The sequence below is a fragment of the Centroberyx gerrardi genome, chromosome 5 (genome assembly GCF_048128805.1).
Source record: "Centroberyx gerrardi isolate f3 chromosome 5, fCenGer3.hap1.cur.20231027, whole genome shotgun sequence".
Lineage (NCBI taxonomy): Eukaryota > Metazoa > Chordata > Actinopteri > Beryciformes > Berycidae > Centroberyx > Centroberyx gerrardi.
Window position 1 is genome coordinate 7809180 of NC_136001.1, and position 16431 is coordinate 7825610.

The 16431-nt window shown below is 42.2% G+C and overlaps 1 protein-coding gene across 1 annotated transcript in view; it reads left to right on the plus strand.

Moving 5' to 3' along the window:
- Positions 1-16431, plus strand: part of dynlrb1 (dynein, light chain, roadblock-type 1) — a 242234-nt gene that overhangs the window by 2565 nt on the left and 223238 nt on the right. The gene's annotated exons all lie outside the window — the stretch shown is intronic.

Consider the following 16431-nt stretch of genomic DNA (forward strand, 5'->3'; position numbering starts at 1 on the left):
ACACTTATTACATTTCAAGGAAAACATTTCTACATTTGTCCTCCCGTTTCCCTTAAAATGCACTGCTATCAATTTTTCAAGGTATCCCTTAGAGTAACTAATCAGTCTTACATGTTGTGTGTCACTATGTGCAGACCTGCTGCAGGCCTGCAGAACAATTGTGTCAAGGCATGTGTGTATCGTGTGTTTCAGTGGACTGTTGCTTCAAAGGTAATAATAAAAATAGAATTGGAAGAAGAGAACAGTGAGTGCTCGCTCTACATATTTATTGTCTGATAATATCTTATCTGTGGCTGGGAGCAGCCTTAAATATATGAAGAGATCTAAGCCGACGAGTAGAGCACGTTTTCTCTGTCTTCAGTCTGCAGAACAATAGGCTGGCAAACTGGTTTTAGATCCAATTAATAGCCAGTAGAGAAACAACACATTTATCAATGTCCTGAAACACTGAATTCTCCTGAACGTACCCCAGACACACTCTTAATAATGATGTGTTATATTCAGCGGTTTGTGACAACACACATTTGTATTGCTTTTCAAAGAGTATGTGTCTGTTGCCGTGTGAAAACCTCATAACTCCAGTTTTGGTGATTTTGATGTTTTCATGTGAATTGAAGGATTACATCTTCCTCTTTGGGTTGAGAAAATTGTCCGACCTCTTGAGCTTATATAAAACCTTTTCAAAATCCCACAGGATGAATTAAAAAAATTATCAAGCTAAAAACAAGGCTGCTATTCTTAGTTCCATAAAAAGACGACATTTTGGAGATACAAGGTTTTCACCCGACAGCGATGATATGTACTGAGATGTTTAAAAGTAACACAAATGTGTGTTGTCACATATTAGATATGTAGATGTTGCATAAAACGAGAGAAAGAGTTAACATCCAACATTCGTTAACATCCTGTAACGCTGAATTCTCCTGAACGCAGCAGCAGGCCCGGAGAACTATTCTGCTAGCAGTCCTGCTTTAAGCTCTAATCAATAGACAAGAGAGAGAAGGCATTTGTTAACATTGTGAGACATTGAATTCTCCTGAACGCACTTCAGATAGGCTGCAGGTCTGGAGAGCCGCTCCACTAGCAGATCTGTTTTAAGCTCTAATCAATAGAGAGGGAGACAGACGGGCTGGGGTTGTGTTTCAGGAAACTACTGAGATGTCTAGAACAGCTGACGACTCCTTTCTATTCTGGTCAAGGAAGAGAAAGGAGGGGGGGGGGGGGGGAGAGAGAGAGGAAAGGGGTGATAGGGGAAGAGAGAGAGAGGAGGAAGAGAGGAAAGACGAGAGATGTGGGTGGAGAGAAAGGAAAAGGAGAAATGGGGGACGATTTCATCCCTGTGTCACAGTCATACACACTCTCATACACCAACTCTCTCTCTCTCTCTCTCTCTCACACACACACACACACACACACGTTAGACCGTTCTCTCAACTACATCAAAATATAGTTGAAATATGAAATAAGGATTATGTCCTATAGGCTAAATACAGTCAAAAACTTGCTACGTTTGCTATTTACTCCACTTACTTAACCTTGAGATTAGGAATTTCTGTCTCCTGGGAGACCGAGCCAAGAGAGCAGCAACAAGGCAGGCAGCAAAAAGTTGCAGAACAATCAACATATGAAAATATACAAAGGCAAAAGCACAATCAAAGTCTCATTAAAGGTAAGAGCAAAGTCAATATTCACTGTATGAGCACTCAAAAAGCAGCAGTTCAACAGCAGACCAGCAGGCTCAGGGGTTTATATATATAGATCTCAGCTAAACAAAGCATGGACAGCTCCTTATTGAGTCCACCTCAACATACTTCATAATCAGTTTACACTCACCAAGGGAGACCAGCTCCTCTAGCTTTAAATAAAAGCCTAAGTTGTATAAAGACAGACCCGAACACATGAAATCACTTTTGCCTAATTCAGTTCTTACCTTGGGGACAGATAAGGAAAAGCAAAACTTCTGTGTGTGAGTAATTTTCACTAAGTGTGGGGGGGAAACCTCCAGCCTGAGGCGGCAGCAGCCTGGAGAGAAACAGGATTGTGACCAGAAGGTTGCTGGTTCAAATCTCTGTTTTACAACAGCAAACATTATTTTGTGTGTTGACATCAAGTTAAAAAGTAATTAATTAACTAATTCAGCATATTACATCTCTTTGTTGTGGCATAATATTAACATAACGTAAACTATGTCCACAGTTAGCGGTTAAGCTAACGCCAGCTAATGTCGACTGCCAAGTTAACTTTCTATACTGGGAATATTTAAACTACCTGGAACACTAAAGTATTTAAACTGTAATTTATTTTTCTTGGGTCCATGTCACAAGCTGTATGCTGTCCATTGTTTTTGTTTTCTTGGGTCCATGTCACAAGCTGTATGCTGTCCATTGTTTTTGTTAGTTACGCTATCAGCTGTTCGTAGCAGTACTATAACTGGCCCAATTCAATGTCAAGTGATGTGATATCAGCATTTTAATTGGCTGTTGCATGAATCTAGTTGCAAAAAGTTCAAACCAGGTTGCATGCAACTTTTCAGTTAAGTGCAGGGGTGACACAGTGCAACTCCGATGAGCAACAGAGTTGCGTGAAAAGGTTTCACAGGTAACACCGACCTTAAATCTTCAGTTAACTGGTTCTAGCTATTTTTGTGTGTTTGTGTTTCCAACATGAAGCATTGATCAGAGTTGTTTGCGAGGCTCCTCTCTCCTCTGGATGGAAGCTGAGAAGTTCGACCGTTGTTATGGCGATAGTGGAACCAGTCTTGCCAGGGTGTCCGCGGAAACCGAGCGTAACCATAACAACGACGGAACTCTCCTCTAGAATGCTGCTGTGTTTAAGATCCTTGAGACACACACACACACACACACACGCACACACATACAGACGCACACACACAAACACACTGACACACACATACACACACACACACACACACACTGGTTGATTGCCAGCTAGGAATGCAGCCCACATCCAAACCAGAACTCGACTCGCTGAAAGAAACAGAAAAAGTTTTCCTTCAAACATGAACCGCAAATTAGAGCTTCATGATTTTTATTCCCTTTCAAACTTTCACTTTTTTTTCAACTCGCTCTCCTGCTTCAAAGAATAAACTATCCTCTTTGTGCATATAAACTAGATGACAAGACTCTCCTCAGACACAACCCGAACTCACTTCCCCAAAAACCAGAACCACAGGGGGTAAGGGAGAAAAACTAGACTAGAGAGGAGACACAGAGAGAGAAGTGCAGATAGAGACAGATCATTATGTACTAACTTTGAAAACCTTTCCCCAATTACAACATATTCGAGGAGGGAAAAGAGTGTGCGTCACACTGCAAAATATGTATCAACCTGACCCACTTCCAGCCAGGAAGGACACTGAAAAAAAGATGCGCATCGTATGTGCCTTGATCATTTTTTCTGTCGATTTAGTGATGGATTAATATAGCTATTATTGAACCGTGTGTTGATGGTGATGTCACTTTATCAGTGAGGTGGGTCAACTATTACCTCCAGTCAATGGTCGTCATCCCCATTGTAAACGAAAAATCTGTTATATTTTCAGAAACTTATCATTTTCTGCCTTTTTCATGTAAGATTTGTTTCAGCCTTAAAAACTCTATTCTGCAAATAGAAAGATTGATAAAGAGAGTTCAGGCGGTTTTACCCTCAACTGCATTTACGTCACACTCGGGGTGGGAAACTCTTCTCGGAAGATTGGCATAATACATATATATATTTATATACAGTATAAAACTAGCATTACTAACACATATATGAGGACTTTTGATAGACCTAACAGTTATCTCTAACAGCTGCAATGACTTGAATTTAGGAGGGACGTTAGCTAGCTTACTAGATAGCTAGCTACTAGTTAGCTGCCTGGGCTAGATGCCTTAAAATGTGGACTAGAGATCCATTTGTTTATAATATGTTTTTCACTGGGGAATCTATGAAATGATAAATGTTTGTGTACTTCTTTGTACACAACAGTAGGACAGAGCTGAGCTGTAGCCTACTTGCTCTTCCAGGTAGAGTTTCCCATCCCGAGTGTGATGTGTGTGATTATATTTCATGCCAGCAAAGCACCTTCGGACTGAAATTGGATTAAGAGACAGACGCAAAAAGAGGAGAGAGGATACAGAGTTAGATGTAGAGGGAGATTCTGTGAGTTTCAGATGAAGGCAGATCAAGAGAGGAAGAGTTACAGATGGAAGCAGCAGGCTGAGATACAGAGGAAGAGACAGCAAGCGAGGCAGTGACAGTGATATTCGGGGGTAGAGATTAAAGTCTGCAGTCTACAGAGAATCTGAGGGGAGAATAAAAGAGAACTCCAGCTCCCAGAATCCACGGGGGGTCGCTGAGATCAAAGCTGTGGACGCCGGACTGCCTGTCTGGGCCAAGTCAACACTGCTGACAGTGTTGGAAGAGAGAGGACGTTTAAGGACGACTTCATCAACACACTGACTGACACACATGCACACGCACACACACACACACACACACACAGGCATAAAAGTGAGCAACACACACAAAAATACGTATAAAGACAAATGCACGCAAAACCCAAACAAATACACACACTCACACAAACACAAATACATACACACACGAACATGAGCCTGCAGACACACAAGACAAACAAATACACACACACACACACACACACACACACATAAGCACAGACAGCCAGTCACAGACACACATACAAGCAGGCATAAAGGTCAATGCACTTGAGCACAAGCGCAAACACACACACACAGACACACACAAGACACACACACACACACACACACAGATCGGTACAGCCCGCTTAGATCAACGACATGAGACGCTTTGTGTTTTTTAAGTGATATGTGTAAATAATGCAATGTTTGGCATGGCTGGGGGGGGGGGGGGAGGGGCGGGGGACGCTGCTGAAATCCCGTCACTTCACACACAATCCCTCCCCGTTCCCCCCCCCCCCCCTCCCTCACCTGGCTTCAGTGCTGCCCCGCTGCTGAATGACTGCAGAGGAAACACTGATGCTCACACAGCATACAGCAGCTAGTTTGTTGCTTCTGCCGGTGAACTTCCCGCCCACGTTTCAAAACCCCGCGGCCTCTCCATCGTGACGTATCCTGCCGAGCTTCAGCAGGAGAGAGAGAGAGAGAGAGAGAGAGAGAGAGAGAGGAAAGCAGTGCGGAGGAGAAATCAGCTCCTCTCCACCTAAGGGTTTGCCTGGGTGTGTTTCAGCACCGCGGACAGCTGCCAGTAGGCTTCATCACGCTCTCCATGTTTCAGTGTAATGAGGGGAGTGATGGGAAAGCACAGTGCTGTTTTCTTCTGCAGGTTTACTCCCCTCAATTAACAGCAATGCTTGTTATTGTTTGTGTTAACAAGGTGTCAAACCCCTTCAACTGCCACCCATCATCTTGCCAGGTGATATTCAGAACCAAGGACAGCACCCAGCACCAAGACTAGACCAGCAAAACGTTCATCTACACAGATAATTGTGTTTCTATCTTGGCCAATCAAAGCATCTCTTTTTCCATACAGCAGGTCTATCCATTTAATCCATCTATCCCTATTACATCCCTTAAAGTCCCCATGAAATGACCTCCCATTACCTTTACTTCCTGGAAAACACAGTATCTTTAATGATGACCTCATGCTGCACCAGTAGGAGTAAATAAAAATTCCAACCAATAAAACCATCACAGATTTTTGAACAGTCCCGCCCCTCCCATCAAATAAAACTGCCTTTCTCTCCCAGACTGATATTCCATTGGTTTATACTTTTAAATGATCACTCACTGTGTTATGTCCCGCCCCAACAGCCTGTTTCAACAGGAAATACATCAAATCAAGGAAGTAAAGATGCCATTTCATGGGTCTTTAAAGGAAAAATCCTCTCTCAGATACTCTTACAGTGTTAGATATCATCAATCTGTGATGTTCAATGCATTCCAGGAGTTATTTAGTGATGAAGTGTTGTAATTTACGTTTTTGGTGAACCCACTTTCCCTCAACCTGCCTCGTCTACTTCTACTGCAGTTAGTGATTTCATTTTCAGTGATTTTAACACAAAGTGTTTTAGGCTGGAGTTTTCCTTCTTTCCTTTCCTTCCTTAATGCAAGGGCTGAAGTAAACGGGGCGCACATCAGGCTATCAATCTGTTTTTTTATGTATCCATATATCATACATTTCCATCCACCTATCCATCCATCAGTTTTCTGTCTATTGCCCTGACCTTCTGTCTGTGATGAACAGAGGCAGGAGTTAAGAGGAAGGTTGAGCCGGTAGGTTAAATAGTGGATCATCCAATCACAGCAGTGAGATGACGGGTTAAACAGACTGTGACACATTCCTGTAAACACAGAGCGAACAACTGAGCTTTCACCGCCCTTCACTGGACACTCAGTAAAAAGCACAAACAAAAAGTGTGAACATAAAACACATTTTGGAACAGTGAGATCAAATTAACACTTTTTGTTGCAGACACATGGTCTGTGCCTTGTATTTTGCACCAAAAACGACAACAAAGCAAACTTACAGGCAAGGGCGTAGAATTGGGTAGGGACGGTAGGGACGTGTCCCTACCAATATCAAGCGACTCTGAAATGTCCCTAGCAATTATTTTGATTGACAATAAACGTTGTTTTGTCCGTCAGTGTCTAGTCAATGTTAACAGATTGCGTTCTCTACTACGAGTCCCGCTGCATTGGTGTAGTGCATTGGTGTCCCGTGTCGGCATAGCAACGGACGCTGTAACGAAACTTTAGTATATAGTAGCAGCTGTTTTAGAATGTCATTGCGTCACCCGGATAAAAATTGGCGTGACACCGCCTCCCTAACCCCCCCCAAAAAATCGCTGATTGGCTTTGCCATTTCTTGCTAACGTATGAAATGCTGTGGGCAAGAAGAGCCAAAGCTCCGCCTACCGGCGAGCATGCGAGTGAAGACTCCATCCTATTTTATATTATTATATTTATAACAGTTGTGTTTAGCCATTAGAGTTAGTTTATTTAAGTACCGTGTCGCGTGCGTCTGTGACGAGTGACGACTGTAAGTAGCCTACATAACACAAGTGAGACTGAACAATGCTGATGTTGCCACACTGGACAACACTGATGTAAAACAAATATGCCAACAGTTCATCTCTGTTAATGACAGGCGTAGGCATGTGTTTGGCTCCTTCAAATAGGAGCAAGGCAGTGGAGACTCAGCTGTTTGTATGTAGGGTTTGGATATAGTTTACAATATCTTATTATTATTATTATTATTATTATTTTAAATGTAAATACAGATCGTTGGTTTGAATAGGCAACAGTACTACAGTACCTGCCTTAAAACAAAATGTGCTCTTCAAAGTCCCATTCAGCTGGCAAATTTGAGTAAATGATTCATTAATGTGCTACACCCCTGTGTCTGTGTGTCTGTTAATGAGTGTATTGGCTACCATAACTATCTAGATCAGTGGTTCTCAATGTGGGGTCCGGGGACCACAAGCGGTCCTTGAGGGGGTTCCAGGGGGTCCCCAGCAAATTGATGAATTGTTAAACTTCAGCATTATTTAATTTACAAATAGTTAACACAATTACAGAATGTAGAAGAATGACTGTTTTGATCTTAGTTTCACTGTTATCTCTCTACCTACAATACAGACAGTCATGGGATTCTGGATCAAAATCATATCTAACAATAAAAGTATTCTCAGATATGGGTCCGAGAGACAAAATCTCATCAAATGGGGGTCCATGGCTCTAATGTGGACTAAACTAGGGGTCCTCGATATGAAAAAGGTTGAGAATCACTGATCTAGATGACATGAAATGGCGGTCAGAAGTCTATCATAAATGTAAAATGCCTCAGCTTCCAGTGGGGGTTACATCCCCTCCGGACCTCCCCCATTTGTGTCCCTACCAATGTCAAAATCAAACCTACGCCCTTGCTTACAGGCATATTAGCTTTTGATTCTGGGTATTTTTTTGGCCTGAGCTGATGGTTGAGACCAATTTTAACTCACCGCTCCAATACTGACAGGAGATAAGGATTGATTGATTCAATGAATTTATTTGATAAATTAAAATACAATGTACCTAGAAGCAAACAACATTATATTGTAACTATCAGGATAAGACAAATCATGTGCACGTCTTATTTCCATGGTGGACGGCGGTTTGTGGCCCTAAAGTACAGATTTGACAGGACAAATAAGTCATGATGACATCTATTTGCGTGTGTGTGTATGTGTGTGTGTGTCTGGGTGTTTTTGCATACATGTGCCCTAAATGCAACCCTACCACACTCCTGCATTGCCCATGGTAAAATTCGCCAACACAGAGAATAAGTCATGTGCCATCTCGGTCACGCATGGTTAACCTAAATATTCATGTTAGGTCCTAATTATAGCTTGTAACTGTGCCTGCCTGTGATCTCACAGGCTTTCTAAACCTTGGGTCCTTACTCTAATTCTACTCTTATTCTAACAAATACTCACATAATAATAAAATAATCTTTTAATTGGAAGTTCTCCACCAATTACCACATTTGCCCTCGTAAAGACGTATTAATAAACTACTTGTATGCACAATTATGAGACGAGAATTAATGACTCAGCGGTGCGCTCCTTGCTAAAGTGTTACCCACTAAATAGACGCAGCCGAAGCTAATAATTAGTGTGAAACTAGTGAACAAGGCCGGATCAAGATAAATGAGAGAGCAGAGCAGAGTGTTCTGTCTGAGTATGTACAGATGCCTACAGTTAAGCTGTTAGCAGTTATTTGTTAAAAGCAATGGAAAGCTATGTTTATGCAAATGTCGCGCTCTCTGTTGTCGGTATTGTTGTTTCCTGACCTTGTGTGTGTCTTTTACATACACACACTTGAGTGAGGCCCACAGCCATAGTGCGTGTGTGTGTGTGTGTGTGTGTGTGTGTGTGTGTTGGAGACTGTGGTGATGACTTCATCCTCTATTTAGCAGAGTAATCCTGAGCTGGAGACAACACAACAACATCACCAGCTCAGCATCTCTCTCTCTCTCTCTCTCTCTCTCTCTCTCTCTCTCTCTCTCTGTCTCTCTCTCTGTCTCTCTCTCTCTCTCTCTCTCTCTCTCATGACCATGGTCCCATGGTCTAAATGTAATGCCAAGACTAAAATTCAGGGAGAAACACTGAATACTAATTTTTTGGGGACTTTTTTGGCATGAAACTGGTCAAATTTAAAGACTGAATATTGGCACAAAATATTGATATCAGTCAAACTCTATATGAATTGTTACATTAAGCCTTTTTTGGACAAAGGCCCTATCTCAATTCTAAACAATAACTGTCACATTTTAGGATTGGTTTTCACAAGTGTCAGTGTTTCCCTCCTTCCGTCTCTGAAAATATACAAATGTACCAATTACAGAATGAAGCATTTCATCATGTGCTGGGTTTATAAATTGCATCAGCATCATTTTCTACATTGCCATGCTAACTCTATCAGCGGTTTCCATTGGAGAAGACTGACCTGGTTAAATATTCCATCGTCTGGTGAAACACGCTTAATCGCTTCCCAATTAGATGTGTTTCCCTCTGAGAATATAGCCTTTATTTTATAGAAGCTGTATGATTAAAAGCCTTAAATCTAGGTCAGTAAACAATCACACAGGAATGATCAGTGGCTAAATACCTCGCTGTGATCCTTTTACATTTACATTTCAGACGCTCACATCCAGAGCAACTTACAGTGACTAAGCAGGTAGGCTTCAGTTTCCTGTTCAAGGACGCTTTGACAGTGGCGCATGGCTGCTGATGGACTCGCTCTGACTGTTGTGGGGCAGATTGGAGTTTTAAATATACAAACATTTCTCATCAGAAATAATCCTGAGATAAACCTCAGTGGGCGGAGCCAAAGAACCACAGAGTAACGATTGCAGCCCAGTGAAAAAGGCAAGAGGTCAGAGAGGAGGAAGCTAATATGAAGCCTAGCATTCTGCTGCTAACTGAAAAATAAATCTATCCGTACTAAGTTATCTTTGTTAGCCTAGCTGACCTTCCAAGTTCAAACTAGCCACACTAGCTTATAGCTATCTAGGTAAGCTAGTTAGCTAGCTGCTGACCTTCAACATCATGAATACCATGGTAATGAATGAATGAAAGAAGTCACTGCCCTTTTCATTTATAGTTTGACCAGAGTTCAAAGGCCATTCAAGTTTGCCAGTTAGCTAACTTAACTAAAAATTGTGGTTCTTTGGCTCCGCGCACTGAGGTTTAACTCAACCAATGAGATTATTGAGATTATCTGCCTCTGAGAAATGCTCATATAACTGAACGTCCTATCTGTTGTTTGGACTGAACCTGTGATCATAAGGTTACAGGACTGTCTCTCTCTCTCACCACTTGTCCTCTTGGCAATTTGGTCCCACTTTATTTGGATAGTCTAATGCTATCAAGCTAATTCCTATCAAGTGACTGTAACGTGTCACTAAAAGGTCTACTGAGTTTCAAGTGATACTCATAATTGTGTGAAAAGTATAGTCTATATATATTCCGTGTCTGAGTTAACCTTAGAGCTAGGGTTAATGTTAGAATTAGGGTTAGGGTTAGGCTAAGGTCAGGTTTAGGGTTAGATAGTTAGGGTTACATAGTCTGTAGAGATGCACCAAACAGGCAAGTGACACTTTGCTGAACATCTACTTTTTGTCACCTGATAGTTGAGAGGATAAAATGGTATTTACACACATATTTTCCTTAAAATCTATAGTTGACAAAGGGATTGCCGAGTATGCAGAAAAGATGCAGAACAGGCAGAAATGTGTATGAACAAGGGGGGAAGCCATCGCCTCTGACCGGTTTCAAATCAATCTCTGACTGAAGCGGCTATTTTCAGAATTTGTCCGTACTGGTTAAAGCACAAAACCACATGCTATTGAGGTTCAATCCAACCATTCATTCATCCATTGGTCCATTTCTCCATACATGTGTCAATCTATTTATCAATCCATCAATTTGTCCATCCATCTCTGGTCCATCCATCCATTCATCTGTCTATCCATCCATTCATCTGTCTATCCATCCATTCATCTGTCTATCCATCCATTCATCCATACATTTGAGTGAAATTGAACTCCTTACTGAAATTGCAACTACATTTCACATGCTGTATACTTCAGAATATGTCTGAAAATACATACAAAATGGGTAAAAAATATACTTCCTATGCGCTGTTGGGGCAAGTAAAACTAAACTATATTTGGAATGAATGTAAGCTACATGTACAAGCACTTTCCCCCCTTTTTGTGTATTTTGAAACATATCTCTAGGCGTATTCTGTAGAAGTATTTTCTTCTGAATGGGGTGAGTCCAGATGAGTAGAAAGTGAACAAAAAGTCAGCAGTTGAACAGAAAGGCAGAGAGTCAGTTGATACGTTCTAATGGGTGTAATTTCATTTTAATGGATACATTACAGTACAGAGCCGTGACAATCGTGTCTGAACTGTATCTCCGAGACCCGCTGAAACTTTTCCAGAGGGCAGAGAGAAAGAGAGAGGGAGGGAGAGAGAGAGAGAGAGATAAAGAGAGAGGGAGAGAGAGAGAGGGAGAGAGAGATAAAGAGAGGGGGAGAGAGAGGGAGGGAAAGGGATAAAGAGAGAAAGAATGAGAGAAAGAAATATTGCCTGCTCTCCAAGTCACCAAAGGAGACAAGAGAATTATGTATATACACACACACACACACACACACACAACACACACACACACACACACACACACATCTAAATAAGGACTAAATTAGCGAAGAGAAGCTGTGATATCTGCTTGTTAACTCCCTGCTTTGAGATGTGATTAAAAGGCCACACTGACAGCCTGAGGAAAGGAAGAGAGAGATGGAGAGAAGGAGGGATGGAGGGGGAGGGGGGGTAAAACCAATCAACTTAATTTAAATTTCCATAGGCGATATGGATATTTCAGCATATAGGCCTTAGGAATTCTCCTCGCCTTTATCGCTTGCCAGTGGGAGAGTCATGGGAGAACAGGGAGAGAATAGATAATTCCTTGAAGACTCCGCTTCTTGTATGTAAAGCTTTAGTCCGGCTCTTCAATAGGCTGAGACACTATAAAAAGACTCAGCTCTCTATCAGAAGAAAGGGAAAAAACCACATGCTTATCAGACATGTAAGCCATGTATCTTTCATATCCTAACATTTCCTTTTATGGCGCTGCATCACAGGTGCAAGACAACTGCTGTTTCCTAATTTATTATCTCTAAAACTGGAATGAACACAACCAGAGATCAGTAATAATAATAATAACTAGAGATGTAGTGGAGGGTAAAGCCAACTCAATTCAGCTGCAGGCTGATATAAATCTTGCATTTCTGAAAATATGAGTATTTGTTTATCTTGGTGGTAGTTTACCCTTTTGATTTACCACTACTCTCTGGTAATGACAATACTATAATAATAAACTTCAATTATAAGGCACTTATCTAAAAGCAGAGTTCATAGAGTGCTTTGCAAAAAAAGGCAAAAAAAGAGATAAAAATGGGGAACACTTTCAAAAGAAAAAATGGTTAAAGTGTTAAATGTTTAAATGGTTATAAGTAAACATGTCGGCCTCCACTGAATGACACAGTCCAGTCAGTAACAAGATGCATCATCCCTCCAAGTTTCATCAAAATTGGACCAAAGGTGTAGATGTTATGGCCTTTCAAAGTTTGAAATTTTGAATTTTGAAAGGGAATCACCAGTCTCTCCTCCTGTATCTCTTGGAGAGATACAGTCTCTCCTCCTGTATCTCTGGGAGGGATACAGTCTCTCCTCCTGTATCTCTTGGAGGGATACAGTCTCTCCTCCTGTATCTCTGGGAGGGATACAGTCTCTCCTCCTGTATCTCTTGGAGGGATACAGTCTCTCCTCCTGTATCTCTGGGAGGGATACAGTCTCTCCTCCTGTATCTCTTGGAGGGATACAGTCTCTCCTCCTGTATCTCTTGGAGGGATACAGTCTCTCCTCCTGTATCTCTGGGAGAGATACAGTCTCTCCTACTGTATCTCTGGGAGGGATACAGTCTCTCCTCCTGTATCTCTTGGAGGGATACAGTCTCTCCTCCTGTATCTCTTGGAGGGATACAGTCTCTCCTCCTGTATCTCTTGGAGGGATACAGTCTCTCCTCCTGTATCTCTTGGAGGGATACAGTCTCTCCTCCTGTATCTCTGGGAGGGATACAGTCTCTCCTCCTGTATCTCTTGGAGGGATACAGTCTCTCCTCCTGTATCTCTTGGAGGGATACAGTCTCTCCTCCTGTATCTCTGGGAGAGATACAGTCTCTCCTACTGTATCTCTGGGAGGGATACAGTCTCTCCTCCTGTATCTCTTGGAGGGATACAGGAGGAGAGACTAGGCTCAGAGACGATGGCAGAAAAGGCTCTGGAGTGTTTTTGTTTTACAGCAAAACGACGAGCCAGTTCAGGGTAAATAGGTCAAAGGAAAAAAAACAACAACAAAAGGTTCCACGGTTACAGCGCTTGACACAAGAGGGACAACCTTTTCACATCTGTCACTTTCACTGCGACCCAGTTATGAAATGCGTTGTGGTGTGGTGTGTGAGTGTGTGTGTGTGTGTGTGTGTGTGTGTGTGTGTATATGTGTGACTGTGAATGTGTGTGTGCGTGCGCTTCTGTTACGCACGTCTGTGTTCCTCCCTCCCTGTGTCCACTGGTGCGCGTATTTGTGTGTGTTTTGTGAATGTGAGTGTGTGTGTATCAGAGTTTCCCCTGCTGTTGACGAGGTGCAGTGGGTCAGCAGGTAACCCTAAAAGAATTTTTCATCAGTCTGGGTTTCAATGGAGAGTTTTAGTGTCCCATAATGGTCTCAATGCTGTTTCAGAGGATTTTCCACCCTGACAACAATATAATTCTGGGAGAAACACTGATGTGTGTTAGTGCGCTTATCTGTGCTTCGGTATGCCTGTGTGTGTATTCTGAGGTGTGTGTGAGCGTGTCTGCCTTTCACTGTACATGTGTATGTGTTGTCCGTCCACTTATTGGTGTGTGTTTTCTGGAGTTTGAATGTTTATGCGCAGGGTCTGAAATCAAAATGTGTCTTTGGGGGAAAGATCAGTGAGTGTCACCCGTCATACACTTCAACATGCTCTCTTATGATTTTGAATTCAGTTGCACTCCATGATGAATTACAAACTTATTCCACTTATTCCACTGTATGATTGAGTGAACAACTTTTGAATTAGCACACAGTATCTGACATGAACACATGAAATAGCACTCAATAGCACTCAAAACGGACAGGGTGACGTAGTTCTGTGAAAAACGTCTATTAACCATTTTGGCCGGTAAAAATCTTTCTTTGCAGATACATTTTTTTTTAGTTTATTTAAGAAGAAGTGACCAGTACTCCAAGGGTATAGACTAATATATCGTCATTTATTCTTAAAACACGACAGTAGCAACAGATAAACTCATGGCAGCCATCAGCCATCATCAGCATCTGAGTTTTTCCATTTTCCAGCTCTTGGCAGGTGAATCAAAAATGTCACATTTCGGACACAGTTGATGTGTGTGTGTGCCTGTCTGTCTTTCTCTGTACATGAGTGTGTTCTGGGATGTGTGCATGCATGTTTGCCTATCTGTCTTTCTCAACGCCCGTCTGTCTTCCTCTGCACATGTATGTGTGTGTGTTCTGTGTTGTGTGTTATCCGTGAGTGTGAGAACGGAGTGCTGTGCTGTGCTGTGCAGCCCTGGGGGAGCTGAAGCTGCATTCAGGAACCTCTATGGGAGCCACAAAGCCCCATTCATCCGGCCCTGCTGACTGAATAGCTGTTTTCTGCAGCCAGGCACTAGTCAGCCCGACTCCATTGGAGCGCTTCTATGAGTTACCACTCTCCCCGCCTTGGTATGCAAAGCCGCATCCAGCGAAAACACAAATGGTTGGGTTTGCAAAAGACAAAAAAAACACACTTACATGAAAACACTGAAGGAAAAGGTGGCACTCCAGTGATTTTTGAGGATTTTCAGACATAGACGGAGATAAAGGATTTCCTCCTTTTTTCTTCTTTGGTGCGTGCCTGATCAGTCTTTACTTCACTCTGATTATGCCGAGGATAATGTACTGTCATTGTGAAGACAAAGCATACGCAGCATTTTATTCAAACAGAGCCAATTTAGATGCACAGCGCAGTGGGGCGGACGGTTGGGTATAATGTCATCAATCTGTGATGTTCACTGCGTTCCAGGAGTTATTTTGTGCTGAAGTGTTGTAATTTACTGTTTTTTTGGTGAACCCGCTTTCCCTCGACCTGCCTCGTCTACTTCTACTTCACTTAGTGATTTCCTACATTTCCCAGAAGGCCTTTCGGTAATCCAATAACAAGTTAAAAGTTCAGAGAACAGGTGTGGCCGTGTTGCTTTTAATTAAGGGTGGGAGTATGGGAGTGTCCATGATCGCTGCCGCACCTTAAAAACCAACAAGACATTTCTTGCAGCTGCATTGCATTCTTGTCTGTTGAGGCTGCTGTCAGTGGAGAAATTGGATTTCTCCCTGTATGACTGTTGAACGTTGTTGCAAAATGGTGATTGAAAGATTTTCTGCTATCAAACTCCATTGTAGCTCTGCTGTAAATATCTCAATGTGATGTTACTGTGGTCTAGGTTTGGCCAGATATCCAGGTATATAGAAAAATACAACACCAAACAACAACCCAGAAATGCAAGGTGCATTGCCAATAGCTGCTTTTTTAAACTGTGTTAATGTGTCTTAGGGTGGATTTTTCCTTTATGGTACAACCAATCGCCATCCTGCAGTGTGAGACAGGGAAATACCTCATGCTTTGAACATTTTAACTGTATTTGTTTAATGTAGTATGTCGGGTAATATCTCTAGTCCTCTGCAGATAGTGTTGCACTGGCAGTATCAGGTGCTGTTGGCCTTGGATCCTGTCTGTGAAACTCTGTAAGCTTCAGTGCAGTAATTCTGATTCTGATGCTAAATGTCTCCTGGTGTAATAAATCAAGAAGCATGCAGCCACAGCTGGAGTCTACTGAAGGTATCAAACAGCAGGAGAAAAAACACAACAAGCTCTCATTCAAATTCAGTGAATGTCTCTTTCCAATTAACAGAATGCCAGAGTCATGACTCCCCACATTGACTTGCTGTCAGCAGGGTCCCGGCTCCCTCCCACCGCTGTCATTGGTGTAGAGTTTCGCCTGATCGGTCACTTGGAGCGGCTCGGGCAGCTGTCAGTCAACACCGCCGAGCATGCTGGGAGATCCGGCGCCTTTAAGGCCGAGCATAACTGCTGCTGCATGAAATCCTTATGCTAATTTTGTTGTATTTTTATGTGAATTGATTCCTTTTGAAGGTTCATGTGATCCTTCCAGTGCAGAGTTGGTTTCAGAGGTCGAAGGCCCCATTGGAGAGTTTCAAAAAAGTGACATACAAGGAGAAAGAACGAGA